This window comes from Arachis ipaensis, chromosome B9, assembly GCF_059453495.1.
Source record: "Arachis ipaensis isolate K30076 ecotype BB chromosome B9, ASM5945349v1, whole genome shotgun sequence".
NCBI classification, from domain to species: Eukaryota; Viridiplantae; Streptophyta; class Magnoliopsida; order Fabales; family Fabaceae; genus Arachis; species Arachis ipaensis.
In genome coordinates, this window is record NC_142444.1 from 103,220,525 (window position 1) to 103,237,695 (window position 17,171).

General features: G+C 38.9%; 2 non-coding genes across 2 annotated transcripts; one reads left to right on the top strand and one right to left on the bottom strand.

Annotated features, from left to right (window-relative positions):
• Positions 1–9,264: 9,264 nt before the first annotated feature.
• On the top strand, positions 9,265–9,372 carry LOC148545710 (small nucleolar RNA R71). Its single transcript, XR_015901311.1, has one exon. It is a non-coding gene; the product is annotated as a small nucleolar RNA R71 (small nucleolar RNA).
• A 5,219-nt stretch (positions 9,373–14,591) lies between these two features.
• Positions 14,592–14,695, bottom strand: LOC148545711 (small nucleolar RNA R71). The gene has a single exon (XR_015900887.1). It is a non-coding gene; the product is annotated as a small nucleolar RNA R71 (small nucleolar RNA).
• Between the last annotated feature and the right edge of the window lie 2,476 nt (positions 14,696–17,171).

Genomic DNA, 17,171 nt, shown 5'->3' on the forward strand with positions numbered 1-17,171 from the left:
ACGTGCGTGCATGAAGAAGAAGATAGAGAGAAAGCAGATATTCAAAAGGCAAAGCATCTCCAAAACTCCAACATATTCTCATTTACTACATAACAAGTAACCCTTAATTCATGCTCTCTTGTTCATTTTCAAGTCAATTGATAACCACTAATTAATATCCTGACTAAGAGTTGCAAGATAACCATAGCTGCTTCAAGCCAACAATCTCCGTGGGATCGACCTTTACTCACGTAAGGTATTACTTGGACGACCCATTGCACTTGCTGGTTAGTTGTGCGGAATTACATAGTGTGAAGTAATTTTCGTGCACCAAATGGCCTTCGTAGGATGATTGATGTGTTGGCCTCTTCTTCCATGTCCAACACAACAAAATCAGCTGGGAAAATGAATTCTCCAACTTTCACTAACAAGTCTTCCACTACCCCATGTGGAAACTTAAATGTTCTGTCAGCCAATTGGAGTGCCTGATGGGATATTTTCGCGGAAAAACGAATTTCTCCAAAACACCCAACTCTAACCGGCAAGTGCACCGGGTCGCATCAAGTAATAATAACTCACGGGAGTGAGGTCGATCCCACAGGGATTGAAGGATTGAGCAATTTTAGTTTAGTGATTGATTTAGTCAAGCGAATCAAGATTTGGTTGAGAGATTTATGATTTGCAGAATTTAAATTGCATGGAAAGTAAAGGGAATGGGTAATTGACATGAAATTAAAGAGAATAGGAATTTAAATGCTGAATCTTAAAGAACAAGAAATTAAATGGCAGAAACTTAGAACGCAAGAAATGTAAATTGCAGAATCTTAAAGTGCAAGAAATGTAAATAGCTTGAATTGTAAAGGGAATTGGGAGTTGGATTTGCAGAAATTAAACGAAGGAAAGTAAATTGCAACAAACAGAGAAATAGAAGATGTCTTGAATCAAACCGGATCTCAACCAGAAAAGTAAAATGAGCATGAAAGCAGTAAACAGAGAAAGTAAAATGAGAATTCAGATCTCAGGACCCAAGAGACTAGAAAACCAAGTCTAGATCTCAATGCCTTCCTAGATCCAACAAGAACAATTGCAAAGGAATTGTAAATTGCAAAGAAAGTAGATGAAGAACAATTAACAGAATTTAAATTCAATAAGCAGTAGAAGAAACAGAGAGATCTTCGGATGAGATTGAAACAGAATTCCTTCAATTCTCCAACCCAAGATCCAAGACAATTGTAATTGAAATTGAAAGCAATAAAACTAAGAGGAAGAGAGTGGAATTCTCCTTCCCCGAAACTAAGAAATTTAAGATCACTCAATATCCAAAGCTCTCCGAAAACTATTATGAAAACTCCAAAGGAAAGCTCCTCGAAGAACTTGAATTCTATCCTATTTATACACTTTCTTCAAATGATCTTCAAGCCTTGAGTTGGGCCTTTGCTCATGGTGGAATTGGGTTGAGAGAGGCCTTGGTTGATTGCTCTTGGAGTTTTGGAGAGGAACCAAAGTGAACCAATTGAACCGGGTTGAAGTTTTGCAAAAGTTAGAGTAAAAGTTAGAGTAAAAGTTTGAGGCTAACTTTTACTCTAACTTTTACTATCAGCCTCCATGCTTTGCTGCTATCCACGTTGGGGCAAAAGTTAGGGGTCTAACTTTTGCTCCAACGTTGGCCTCCTTATGTGTACTTATGGCGCCAACGTTAGCCCAAAAGTTAGAGGCTAACGTTGGCGCAAACTTTTGCTCCCCCTTTGTATTGTTCATGTGCCAACGTTAGCCCAAAAGTTAGAGGCTAACGTTGGCGCAAACTTTTGGTGCCCAGGGAGTGTTTTTCTCATGCCAACGTTAGCCACAAAGTTAGGGGCTAACGTTGGCACAAACTTTTGGTGCCCAGGGAGTAACTTTCATGTGCCAACGTTAGCCCAAAAGTTAGGGGCTAACGTTGGGGCTAACTTTTCACCCAAAAGTTTGTGCAAAAGTTTGAGGCTAACTTTTGGTCCAGCTTTTTGCTTCCTGGTTCATTTTCACTTATTCCATTGTCCTCTCTTTACTCCTAGCCATTCCTTCTTGCTTCAACCTTTCTCCAAGCTTTCTTCACCTATCATTAATCAACCAAACACATCAAAGCTATGCTTAAAATCATGAGATATTCATTTTATCATAATATGTGACAATTATAGCATAAAACCTCATGAAATAGCATGAATTCATACATGGTTGATTAAATCAAAGGAAGCATGAAAATCTACCCAAATTAGCTTACTTGTATCTCAAGAAAGTGCACAATTCAAGTGAAAACAAAGGAAAAATATTAGTGAAACTAGGCTAAGATGACTTGTCATCACAACACCAAACTTAAAGCTTGCTTGTCCCCAAGCAAGAAATGAATTATGCTCATAGGTTCTTTCACTTAAGACGGATTGAAGAACAACTTGTCAGGTCCTGTGAGTGAAGTGATCAAGTGTCAATGGGGTAAACTCTAAATCATATGCTCTTGCAAGGGCTTCAGTGCTCACTAGTCCTCACATATTGGGAGTCTTAGGTCTTAGGATTTTCATCCAAATGGTATCATGGAGATCTCTTTATATGTAGTCACCTTGAAGCAGCTTATAGTTTTTGTGCTTTGGCCTTGACTCTAAGTGTCATGTCTCAAAGCGGCTCTTTAGATAAGCTTTCAATCAATACTCCTAAACCAGTTGGTTTTAAGGTATTAGGTGTTAAAGCACCCCTAAGGATTTACTTGCTCAAGCCTCTTTCCTTGACACAGCTCAACCACAAGCATTTACTGAGTTTTGTTTCTTCTTTCTTTTTCTGCCTAGTAATTGATGCTCAGAGCCTTGGGCCATGTTCTTTTTGCTTTTGTATTTTCTTTATTTTCATTTGTTTTGTTTGCTGCTTCTTGGATCAATAGATTTTTGAGAATCTTTACAATACTTCTTTGAACTTCATGTCCTGCCTATGAGTTCTCATGCAAGTTTTCACAAGCATGCAACCTCAATACATAATCATACAACTAGAACCACCACTTCTCCTAATCTTTTGCTTACCTCAAAATTGTTTGATTCCTCAATCCTTCTTTTCAAAGAACTTTCAAGTGATGCATTTTTGAAATATTGAGTGCAAACAAGTGTGAAAAGTGTAGTGTTGTGAATAGTCAAGCATCTTAGTTATTGAATTACAGAAAAACTATGCTATGCAGGCAGGCAGGGGTATTATGTAACTTTCAATTTAGCAGCATCTGATATAAAATAATCACTGAACAATACAACCTTTTGGAGTTCGCTTGCTTTCCTCCTTCTCATCATCATCATTGCTGTTCTTCATATTCCTCTTTTATCTCCTTGATTGATGATGCTTAATTTTTCCAAAAGCTTGTATGATGCTCTGCAATGATATTGAAAGTTGCTTCTTCCCCAAGCACTTAGAAACAATGGTTAGCATGCAGGATTTATTTGTGGGCCTTTGTACTTACTTTGGTGTGGGAACACCAAACTTAGTACCTTGCCAATGGTTTTCATGCATCAAATTAACCATGTGTGAAACTCTTTTTTTTTTTTCAACAGTAACAAAACTGAAAACTAAAATAGCAAAACAATTAATTAGTTTATCTAACTGCTTGAAGCTAGCATTATGCAGAAGGTGAGAATATATTTTTAAATGAGATTTTGGTAGAACACCAAACTTAGAATCCTTCATTCTCCCTTATATTGTTTTGGTGTGCAACACCAAACTTAGCTTCTTGCAATATAGGTAAAGCTAACTAACCTTTTTATTAAAAGAGCTATGAAAAGAAAACTACCTCCGGTTGGGTTGCCTCCCAACAAGCGCTCTTTTATTGTCACTAGCTTGACATCTTGCTCTTTGATTATGGAGGCTGGAAATCATAATGCCTCAGTTTTTCTCCTCTTGCTGTAGGATTCCTTTCCTCCATGACCTGCACAATCACAAACAATCCAAATGAAAATTGGATATTCTCATGCCAGAATGTAGTCAGAGGATTAGTTGACACAATGTGTCAAACAGTTGATAGGTTTGAAAGATTAGTAAGAGAGAATTGCTTCTCTCGTACATTCAACAAGCTGAAATATTAGAATCATAGGAAGCCAGAGGAACCAAGAAAACTTCACTTTATTGCTAAAGTGAGGTTTCAGTTAATTCAAGCAAAAATTCAAACAGTTAGTGTGTCAGTCAAAAATTAGAGAAACAGGAAATAAAAATGCTAGATCTAGATCACCACCTCACTTAATCATTGTAAATCTAATCAATCCCCGGCAACGGCGCCAAAAACTTGATGGGATATTTTCGCAGAAAAACGAATTTCTCCAAAACACCCAAATCTAACCGGCAAGTGCACCGGATCGCATCAAGTAATAATAACTCACGGGAGTGAGGTCGATCCCACAGGGATTGAAGGATTGAGCAATTTTAGTTTAGTGGTTGATTTAGTCAAGCGAATCAAGATTTGGTTGAGAGATTTATGATTTGCAGAATTTAAATTGCATGGAAAGTAAAGGGAATGGGTAATTGACATGAAATTAAAGAGAATAGGAATTTAAATGCTGAATCTTAAAGAACAAGAAATTAAATGGCAGAAACTTAGAACGCAAGAAATGTAAATTGCAGAATCTTAAAGTGCAAGAAATGTAAATAGCTTGAATTGTAAAGGGAATTGGGAGTTGGATTTGCAGAAATTAAACGAAGGAAAGTAAATTGCAACAAACAGAGAAATAGAAGATGTCTTGAATCAAACCAGATCTCAACCAGAAAAGTAAAATGAGCATGAAAGCAGTAAACAGAGAAAGTAAAATGAGAATTCAGATCTCAGGACCCAAGAGACTAGAAAACCAACTCTAGATCTCAATGCCTTCCTAGATCCAACAAGAACAATTGCAAAGGAATTGTAAATTGCAAAGAAAGTAGATGAAGAACAATTAACAGAATTTAAATTCAATAAGCAGTAGAAGAAACAGAGAGATCTTTGGATGAGATTGAAACAGAATTCCTTCAATTCTCCAACCCAAGATCCAAGACAATTGTAATTGAAATTGAAAGCAATAAAACTAAGAGGAAGAGAGTGGAATTCTCCTTCCCCGAAACTAAGAAATTTAAGATCACTCAATATCCAAAGCTCTCCGAAAACTATTATGAAAACTCCAAAGGAAAGCTCCTCGAAGAACTTGAATTCTATCCTATTTATACACTTTCTTCAAATGATCTTCAAGCCTTGAGTTGGGCCTTTGCTCATGGTGGAATTGGGTTGAGAGAGGCCTTGGTTGATTGCTCTTGGAGTTTTGGAGAGGAACCAAAGTGAACCAATTGAACCGGGTTGAAGTTTTGCAAAAGTTAGAGTAAAAGTTAGAGTAAAAGTTTGAGGCTAACTTTTACTCTAACTTTTACTATCAGCCTCCATGCTTTGCTGCTATCCACGTTGGGGCAAAAGTTAGGGGTTTAACTTTTGCTCCAACGTTGGCCTCCTTATGTGTACTTATGGCGCCAACGTTAGCCCAAAAGTTAGAGGCTAACGTTGGCGCAAACTTTTGCTCCCCCTTTGTATTGTTCATGTGCCAACGTTAGCCCAAAAGTTAGAGGCTAACGTTGGCGCAAACTTTTGGTGGCCAGGGGGTGTTTTTCTCATGCCAACGTTAGCCACAAAGTTAGGGGCTAACGTTGGCGCAAACTTTTGGTGCCCAGGGAGTGTTTTTCTCATGCCAACGTTAGCCACAAAGTTAGGGGCTAACGTTGGCGCAAACTTTTGGTGCCCAGGGAGTAACTTTCATGTGCCAACGTTAGCCCAAAAGTTAGGGGCTAACGTTGGGGCTAACTTTTCACCTAAAAGTTTGTGCAAAAGTTTGAGGCTAACTTTTGGTCCAGCTTTTTGCTTCCTGGTTCATTTTCACTTATTCCATTGTCCTCTCTTTACTCCTACCCATTCCTTCTTGCTTCAACCTTTCTCCAAGCTTTCTTCACCTATCATTAATCAACCAAACACATCAAAGCTATGCTTAAAATCATGAGATATTCATTTTATCATAATATGTGACAATTATAGCATAAAACCTCATGAAATAGCATGAATTCATACATGGTTGATTAAATCAAAGGAAGCATGAAAATCTACCCAAATTAGCTTACTTGTATCTCAAGAAAGTGCACAATTCAAGTGAAAACAAAGGAAAAAGATTAGTGAAACTAGGCTAAGATGACTTGTCATCAGTGCCATTCTTGTTAGTTTGGCTTCCTCAATCTTCATCCTTCTCATCATGGTTAGGGACATGAGATTTATTCTAGCTCCCAGGTTACACAAGGCCTTCTCAATGTTGATATCCCATATGATGCAGGGGATTTGGAAACTCCCTGGGTCCTTCATTTTTTGGGGTAGCTTCCTTTGTATTATGGCACTACACTTCTCAGTTAGTACTATGGTCTCCTTTCCCCTCCAGTTCCTTTTCTTATTGTGAGCTCTTTCAAGAATTTGGCATAAAGTGGCATTTGCTCCAATGCCTCAGCAAATGGTATGTTGATTTGGAGCTTCTTGAAGATCTCTAGAAACTTAGAGAATTGGCCATCCTTCCTATCTTTTCCCAGCCTTTGTGGGTATGGTGTCTTTGGCACATAAGACTTCAAGACTGGTTTAGGTGAGGGTGGAGCAGGGGTTTCTTCTTCATTCTTGTTTTCATGCTTTTCTGCAACTTCTTCTTCATGGTTGCCTTTGCTTGGGGTTCCTTCCTCCACAACTTTCCCACTTCTAAGTGTAATGGCCTTGCATTCCTCTCTTAGGTTGGCCATGGTATCACTGAGAAATGTGTGTGTGGACATTGGGATTCGCTTCGATAAGATCCCCACTTGTGCTTCCAACTTTGAGATTGTTGCGCCTTGATTTTTCAGATTTGACCTGTATTCTTCTTGATTGGCATCTATCCTTCTGTCAGTCTATGTTTGTCTCTCCATAAGGGTGGAGACTGCTCCTGCAAGCTGTGATGATAGCTATGCTATTTCAGCTTCCATCCTCTCAAAGTTACTCTTGATTTTACATGGTTGCATAGTTGAGGGTGGTGTATCTTGATGGTGGTTGTTATGTGTTGGTTGGTTGCCATGGTATAATGTGTTTTGTAAGTTATAGTAAGGTCTATGGCTGCCTGTTTGATGGTTGGGGGTTGTGAGTGTTGTGTTGATTTGATGGATAAGGTTTGTTGTGGTCCTGGTTATGGCTTTGTTGGTTTCCCCACCCAAAATTTGGGTGGTTCTTCCAACCTGGGTTGTATGTCTTAGAGTTTGGATCATATGGAGGTCTGGATGAGTTGTTCACATAATTAGCTTGTTCCCAATCACCTTCAGATTCTGATGCACTTCATTCTTATTGAGGAGTTTGGTCTTGAATGGCTGAAACTTGAGTAGCCTCCATCTTATTGGTTAAGACTGCTAGTTGTGCTACAATTTCCTTGTTTTGAGCTAACAAGGCATCCACAGAATTGAGTTCTAGCATTCCTTTCTTCTGAGTTCTTTCTGAAGCATAGAAATACTCATTTTCAGCTACAGTCTTGATGACATCTATGGCTTCTTCAATGCTTTCATTCTTATTGAGTGAGCCTCCTAAAGAATGATCCACAGCCTTTTTTGATTCATAGGATAGCCTGATGATCGGGACTTTTGTACTGTTTAGAATTTACAAATGAAGTCTCATTGCAAGTATAGTTTCTAAACCAAACAATAATCTTTTCATACAAAAGATTGTTTGTCACTAGTACAAACCCCTAAATTTATAAACCGAAGTATTGAACCTCGGGTCGTTCTCCCTAGGAATTGCAATAAAGTGTCTTGTTATTAGTTATGAGTTATATTTGGGGTTTTTGATAAGAGGCATGAAAAGTAAATGGAAATGAAAATAAACTAACAACTAAAGAGGTCTTGGCAAGTTTGGTGGTCAAGGATCTCTATCCTAATCACTAACCACAACATGAGAATTGGCAAGGACCAACCCCACTAAGTTAACCCCTAACTAATAGTAGAGGAAAGTCAAGTGAGCTATCTCAATCCAAGTCTATAAGTCCTAGTTCACCACCAAATCAATTAGTGAGATCTAGAGTTAATGGCTCCCAATCGTCAATCACTTGGACATTAGTAACTCAAGAGTTCCTAAGTTACCTTCCCAAGCCAAAAGCATAAAATTCTACTCTAAAATCCTACCAAGCATTTTATCAAATACTTGGGAGGCATAAAAGGAAAGCATAGTAAATCAACAACAAGAGTAAAATCTAACAACAACTAAAAGAAGTATTTCATCAAACATATAGAAGGTAATAAAAGTAAACAACATGAATTGCAAGAATTAAAGAGAGATCTAACTAGAATAGCAAGAGATCAACAATAGAAAAGGAAAACAATTATGAAACAACAAAGAACTTACCAATTGCATTGAAGAAGAAATGTAGATCTACAAAAGAAAGTTCATAAACTACAACTAACAATACAAGGGAATTACAAGAGAATAAGAATTCTACAACTACAAGAGAATAATTAAGGAAGCAAAAGGAAAATTAGAAGAGAGAAGAAGAAGTAGATCTAGATTAAAACCTAATCCTAATTCTAGAGAGAAGTGAGAGCTTCTCTCTCTAAAACAAACCTAAACTAAACTAATGATCAAAAGTATGTAAAGTATGTAGAGTATGTCAATTCCCCTTCAATCCTTGGCTTAAATAGCATCAGAAATAAGTTGGATTGGGCCCACAAGGCTTTAGAATTGGCTGGCCACGAATTTGCATTTAATGAATCACATGCAAATTAGCGTGTACATGTACCGTGCGCGTGTGTGCCGCTATCCGCGATGCAACTATGGCAAATATTATATCATTTCGAAGCCCCGGATGTTAGCTTTCCAAAGCAACTAGAACCGTATTATTTGGACCTCTGTAGCTCAAGTTATGGTCGATTAAGTGCGAAGAGGTCGGCTTGACAGCTTTTGCAATTCCTTCATTTCTTCATGAGTTCTCCATTTTTTCATGCTTTTCCTTCATTCCCTTGATCCAATCTTTGCCTCCTAAACATGAAATCACTTAACAAACACATCAAGGTATCTAATGGAATCAAGGTGAATTAAATTTATCCATGTTAAGACCTAAAAAGCATGTTTTCACTCTTAAGCACAATTAAAGGAAAACAACAAAAACCATGCTATTTCATTGGATAAATGTGGGTAAAAGGTCATAAAATCCCCTAAAGTCAATACAAGATAAACCCTACAAAAGGGGTTTACCACAACCCTTCATAGAAGATGTGTAGTTGCACCCACTCATTGAACATTTCTAGTGGGCATCTTCTTGTCAAATCCTTGAATCTCTCCCAGGCCTCATAAAGTGTTTCACCATCTTGTTGTCTGAAAGTTTGTACCTCAGCTCTTAGCCTGTTGATTCTTTGTGGAGGATAAAATCTTGCAAGGAATCTGTTTACAACATCCTCCGATGTGGTTAGGCTCTCCTTGGGGAATGCTTCTAACCACTTTGTTGCCTTATCTCTGAGTGAGAAAGGGAATAAGAGTAGCTTGTAGGTGTCAGGGTGTACCCCATTGGACTTTACAGTATCACATATCCTCAAGAATGTGTTGAGATGTTGATTTGGGTCTTCTTGGGCACTTCCTCCATATGAACAGTTATTCTGGACAAGTGTGATGAGTTGAGGTTTCAACTCAAAGTTATTGGCATGGATCGTTGGTTTGAGGATGCTACTGCCACAGTTTCCTGGATTTGGGTTGATGTAGGAGCCTAAGACTCTCCTTTCTTGTCCAACATGATTTCTAGCATCTTCTCCAACATTGTCTTGTACTTCGTCATCCATGGTGGTTCGCAGATCTTCCTCCACTAGTTCCTCTCCAACTATGCCTTTACCTCTTGCTTCCCTCCTTAATCTAAGGAAGGTCCTCTCAATTTCAATATCAAAGGAAGATGAAGTTTCTCCCCTCCTACCTGTCATACATTCAACAAACAGCAAGTGGGGGACGAGTGAAAGAATCACTATAGTAAGATTAGTGGTTAGCTTGGTTGAGGAAATTAATCAAATAGTTAGAAGAATGGAAATATGAACAGTGAATAGCTAGAATAATCAAAGTAAAACTAAGGAAACAGAGTAGACAGAAAAGTAAAGAGCTAAAAGGTAAATAACAAGAGAAAAAAATGCTTAATCTAGTTCCCCAATCAATTTAATTACTGTCAAATTTAAACCAATCCCCGGCAACGGCGCCATAAAACTTGATGAGTCTAAATTCACACCCCATTCAAAAATGGTGAATCAGTTCTTTTGGCAAGCGCACAAAAATTATGATCAAGTAATAACCCACAGTAGAGTGGGATCGTATCCACAGAGATTGGTAAATTTTGAGCAGTGTTAATTAATTGATGAATTAGTCAAGTGGACAGATAGATTGTGATTGCAGAATTATAAATGACAGAATTGTAAATGGATAAAATGTAAAGGAAAGCAATAAAGTGCAGAAATGGAAATGGCAGAATTTAAAGTGCAGAATCATAAATGACTTTATTATAAATGGGAATGGGGAATTGCAAAAATGGAAATGGCAGAATGTAAAAGCAAGCTATAAGGAAAGTGATAGATAAGAATGGATTCATTAAGATCAGGAGATGTTGTCTCTTTGGATCAATTCCAGCTTGTATCCTTTTCAATCATGCAACATCATTGACCTCTTGGCAATCACGATTGATTGAGCCCCAATCTCTTGGTGACTTAATCTCTCAGATCTTGATCAATAGCCAATTTCTTGGTCTAATTGTTCATGAAGAGAGATATGCTTGGTCCCTGATTATACCACACATCATCATAGGTCCAAGTAGAGGGAGGATTATATGTCACCATATCCAAACACCAAAACCCAGATCCTACTCAAGTGTGAGAAGGGATTTCAAGTATGGTTTCATGTTTCCTTTCCCAAGGTTCCCATGAAACCTATTTTGCATTCAATCTCTTTTCCAAGATAATTGAACACTAAGCATTAAAAACGAAATTCCTTCTAGCAATTCAAAGAGAAGATGACGAGAAGAAGAATTTCACTATCATCAATCCATCAAGTACAACAGAGCTCCCTCTCTTAATGAGAGGGAATTTAGCTACTTATAGTTCAAAGAAAAGTACTCAAAAGTAAAGAAGATGATGAAATGTAAAAGTGAATCTCAAACTAGTCTCTCTAAATGCTTAACCCTTTTTTCAGTACTTCTTGGGGGTATTTATACTACTCCTAGCTCTCAAAATAAAAAATTACAAAAGTGAAAAAGGAAAATTACAATTTGGAGGGAAAAGAAACTCAATAAGCGTGACTTCCCAGCTGGCGTGTGGCTGGCGCTTCAGTGGCGTGTCACGTGCTCCTCCAATTCTGGCTTGGCGTGCCACGCCTAGTCCCTCAAATGACATGCTCTTCTTCAATAACATCCCTGATGCCAGGGCATCTTGGCCAGTTTCACTGACCTTTTCTTTACTGTTTTTAGGTTAGTTCCATGCATTTCCTTAGGAAATAAGCTAGTTTTGGGTAGATATTCACTTACACCTTGATTCAAGCATACATTGTGCATTTTACATTATTTCATGGGGATTTTGCATAAGTTTAGTGACAAATTTTATGTTGCTTTGCCCATGACTTGGACTAGAACTTTGATGCACTCTACTGCTTGATTTCAGGACCAAAGGAAGCAAGGAAAGGGAGGTAACTTGCAAGGATAATGAGAAAAGTGATTTCCAATAACACTCTCAAAGCCATCATTGCCCACGTTAAGAGTCACGTTAACTAAGTTAACGTGAACTCTAACGTGGAGAAGGGAAGTTGAGCCAACGTTAGTGACACTTAACATTGTCACTAACGTTGGCAAACACTCATGAGTGGCCACGTTAGAGCCCACGTTAACCTAGTTAACGTGGCCTCTAATGTTAAAGGGGGAAGAGGAGCCAACGTTAGTGACATTCAACATTGTCACTAACGTTGACCTAAGGATGCAACACACCACGTTAACTCCCACGTTAACTTGGTTAACGTGGGAGCTAACGTAAGAAGTGAGAGTTGTCGACAACGTTAGTGACACTCAACATTGTCACTAACGTTGGAAGCAACCACACAACCTCCCAAGGAGCCACGTTAACTTCCACGTTAACTTAGTTAACGTGGAAGCTAACGATGAGGAATGAATGATGAGCCAACGTTAGTGACACTCAACATTGTCACTAACATTGGGATGGCTAAGAATGGCCACGTTAGAAGCCACGTTAACCTAGTTAACGTGGACTCTAACGTGAGATCTAGGGGCACACTAGAACGTTAGTGACAATGTTGAGTGTCTCTAATGTTCTCGAAGTTTGGCAAAAGCCACATTAGAAGCCACGTTAACCTAGTTAATGTGGGCTTTAACGTGAAGCAAAAAGGGGCACACTGGAACGTTAGTGACAATGTTCAGTGTCACTAACGTTCTCAAAGGTTGGCAAGGCCACGTTAAAAAAACCACGTTAACCTAGTTAACGTGGGCTCTAACGTGAGGCAAAGGGGTACATTGGAACGTTAGTGAAAATGTTAAGTGCCACTAACGTTCTCGAACTTATACTTTCACTAAATGTTAACACCCCTAATGCCCTGAGCTAAAGTCTCTGCCCACTTAGCACTTTCTCTCTGCAAGTAAAGCCAAGCCCAAATAAAGAAAAGAACTGCTTCAATCTCAAGATCCAAAGGCCCAAGACTTGAAGAGAAAATTCTGGAAGCTGAGAAGAGTAGTATATATAGGAGTAGCTTTGAATTGAGAAAAGAGTTCGGGAAGCTGAAGAAAGGGGATTACTCTCTGTATTTGACTTTCTCTGCAATTTCTAGTTCTATGATGTATTCTCCATCTTTATTTTCATTTTCTAGAGCTATGAACAACTAAACCCCTCTCATTGGATTAGGGAGCTCTGTTGTAATTTGATGGATCAATACTAATTTTCATTATTCTTCTTCTATCTTTTCTCTTGATTTTACTTGAAAGCTTTCGATCTTCATCCCATTGAGTAGTTATCTTGGAAGAGAAGCTATTCAAACTTGGATCTCTTTTGAACCTTGAAAGAGGAATGAAGAGATCAAGCTAGAAATGCTTTCTCATGCTGGACCAAATTGGGTTTGGATGGGTATGTGACTATAACCCTCTCAATATTTGATTTGGAAAATGCATGTGGTATAATCAGTGACCATACTTCATCTCTTCTCATGAGAAATTGACCAAAGAATTGGCTATTGATCAAGATTTGAGAGATTGAATTCCAAGAAATTGTAATTGAATCACTTAAGATTGCCAAGGAGATCATTGAGTGCATTGATTGAGGAAGAGATGAAAATGAACTTGATCCGGAGAATTGCAACATCTCCTAAGCCCAATGAACTCCCCATCTCTGATCTTACCCATTCTCTTTAATTTATGCCATTTACTTTTATGAGCAAATCCCACTTTCCCATTTACAATTCTGCAATTTATTTTCAGTCTTTTACTTCCGGTCTTTTAATTCTAGCATTTACTTTTCTGTTATTTACATTCCCGCCATTTTATTTTCTGCAACTCTCAACCCAAATTCTGGATTCGCTCAACTAGAACATTCTTCTAATTAAAGTTGCTTGATCAATCAATCCCTGTGGGATTCGACCTAACTCTATTGTGAGTTTTTACTTGATGACAAATTCGGTACACTTGCCGAAAGGAGATTTGTTGAGAGACAAGTTTTCCGTGCATCAAGTTTATGGCGCCGTTGCCGGGGATTGATTATGCATCAACAATGATTAAATTGGAAGATCACTAGATTGAGCAATTTTATTTTGTGAATTTCATTTTCTGTTTGAGTGATTTACTTTTTGTTTTAGTTAAACTTTTTCCCTTCCCCCTCTACACTTTTGTTTTTCTTTATTATTTTCAATTCTATTTGCTAACCCACTAACTGTTTGATATATTGCATCACCCACAACTAACAGTAATTCTGACACAAATACTTTCTGCACCTATCTTTTCTTGCTTGCACTTGTTGGTTGTATGACAGGGAGAAGAAGCGGGGCTTCAACTTCCTTCAATTCTGAACCTGAGAGGACCTTCCTTAGATTAAGGAGGGAGGCAAGAGGAAAGAAAGTGGTTGGTGCTGAGGAAGAAGAGGAATTCTTTGAACCAAACATGGAAGACAACATGGAAAACCATTATGAGGAAGAGGATCATAACCATGGGGGAGGAGGTAGAGCAAATCATGCTGGGGAGGAAAGAAGAGTCTTAGGCTCTTACATCAATCCAAACCCAGGCAACTATGGAAGTAGCATCCAAAAGCCAACAATCCATGCCAACAACTTTGAACTTAAACCACAGCTCATCACCCTTGTTCAGAACAACTGTTCGTTTGGAGGAGGTGTTCAAGAAGACCCCAATCAATATTTAACCACCTTCCTGAGAATATGTGACACAGTGAAGTCTAATGGTATTCATCCTGATACCTATAGACTGCTCTTGTTTCCATTCTCACTTAGGGACAAAGCAGCCAAGTGGCTGGAATCTTTCCCAATGGAAAGCTTGACAACTTGGGAAGACGTGGTGAATAAATTCTTAGCAAGATTTTACCCTCCTCAACAAATCAATAGGCTGAGAGCTGAGGTCCAAACTTTCAGGCAACAAGATGGTGAGACTCTATATGAAGCATGGGAGAGGTTTAAAGACCTAACAAGGAGGTGTCCACCTGACATGTTCAACGAATGGGTGCAGCTGCACATTTTCTATGAAGGGCTCTCTTATGAGTCAAAGAAGGCCGTAGACCATTCATCTGGAGGATCTTTGAACAAGAAGAAGACCATTGAGGAAGCCATAGATGTTATTGAAGCAGTAACAGAGAACGACTACTTCTATGCTTTCGAAAGAGGGAACACAAGAGGAGTAATGGAGCTAAACAATGTAGATGCTCTATTGGCCCAAAATAAGCTCATTATCCAGCAGCTGGCTGACCTCACCAAGAAGATGGAGATGAACCAAGTAGCAGCAATCTCCACTTCATCAACAACACAAGAAGGAGTGCATGAAGAAGTAGAGGGTAGTCAGGAGCAAGCCAACTACATTGGGAATTCACCAAGGAAGAATTATGATCCATACTCCAAGACCTACAACCCTGGATGGAGAAACCACCCAAACTTTGGGTGGGAAAGTGAGCAAGATCAAAACCAAGACCAGAGACGTTACAACTCCAACAACAATGCAGCTCACCAGCAATTCACACAGAGGACATCTCAATACCCCCACAACAATACTTCTCCACACGCTTATCAAAACCAAAACAGCACATCTGCTCCAAATCACTCATCAATTGATGACAAGCCTTCTAAGATTGAAGCCTTACTTGAAGGAATATGCCAAGAGATTCAAGAAAATAAGGTGTTCAAAGAGGAGGTGCGAGCCAATATCAAGAACCAGGGAGAGACCATTAGGAAGCTGGAATTCCAAGTGGGATATTTAGCTGAGAAAATTCCCAAACCTACTGATAGCTTCCCAAGTGACACGGAGAAAAACCCCAAAGGAGAAGCAAAGAAAGTAAGATGGGAAGATTGTAAAATGGTCACTACAAGTGATCAAGAGACTAAAGACAAGCAAAACACACTTTTCGAACAACCTGAAGACAACTTAACAAAGGAGGAGGATAAAGATCACCAAGAACCAGAAATCTCACAACAAGAGCTGCTGAAGCTCTATGCACCCTTCCCTCAACTGCTCAATGGTGCTGTGCGAAAAAGAATATACTCAAGGTTCCTAGACTTGTTTGCATCTCTGCATGTGAACATACCATTCATCAAGGCAATTCAACAAATGCCTGTATTCATCAAGTATATGAAGGAACTTCTTCCCAGGAAAAGCTCACTCAAAGGAGGCCAGACTATAGTGATGAACAAGGAATGTAGTGCCCTTATTCAACCTGAGTTGCCTACAAAAAGAAGAGACCCAGGGAGTTTTCACATCCCTTGTGCCATAGGTGAAACTATGTTCGATAGAGCACTATGTGATTTGGGGGCCAGCATCAACTTACTGCCCCTATCCCTAGTGAAGAGGCTGTAGATCAATGAGATAATGCCCACAGATGTAATCATCAGACTGGCTGACAAAACTCAAAAGCAAGCAATAGGAGTGGTGGAAAATGTGTTGCTAAAGGTTGGGAAATACTTTCTCCCAACAGACTTTGTCATTCTGGACATGGAAGAGAGTCACACTCACCCAATCATATTGGGAAGACCATTCCTAGCTACGGCCAGAGCACTTATCGATGTAGAGAAAGGGGAGCTAAAATTGAGGATCCATGATGAACGACTCAGCTTCAATGTTTTCAAACTCTCATAAGAAACAGATCAAGAGGACAAGGAACTAAGCACAAATGATAATGAGGCACTGAAGGAGGAAACAAGCACTGAAGCACAGCCAGTTCATTCTGAGATCCCCTTAATAGATAAACAAGGAAAACAGCAATTGCCACAGTTCAAGGAAAAGTTGGAGGAACCTAAACCTCTAGAGGCAGGTGAAGACATCATCACAACTCCTTTAGAAAAAGAGGTTACCAAGGGGAAGGCAACCTCAAAAGAAACAAAGAAGAAGGTACCAAGAAGGTGGAGGAACAAGAAGATCCCTACGGAAGACTTCTCTCCAAGGGATAGAGTTGTCTCAGCTTACTTCCCAGATATTCCTCCTAATCTCCCTACTTTACCATCTCAGTTACCCAAGGTCTTCACTATCAATAGAGTTCTTTCCTTGGAACATGTGGAGATCATTGATCCAACCAATGGATATAAGTCCACAGCAAGAGGGGAGGACTTTAAGCACTACCAACCACCTTGATGAAGGAAAAACGTCAAGCTAATGACGCTAAAAAAGTGCTTCATGGGAGGCAACCCATGTTTTATATGTTTTTAAAATAATGAATAAATCAATGTTTATGAATTTCAACCCAAACTTGACAAACACTTGGTGAAATCTTTATCATGCAGTATATAGTGAAGAACAAGTTTGGTGTTCAAAGGCAAACCAAGATGCATGCTAGTCTTGGGAGCTTTGAACAAAACTTTTCATCACATTGCTTCAAACTAAGTTTGGTGTCACCCCATGGTGCCACCAAAATGCATATAAGGACCCACCAATAGTTAGTTAGTTAGTTGGAATTCATAAATAAACAATCAAATCCTTTCTTCC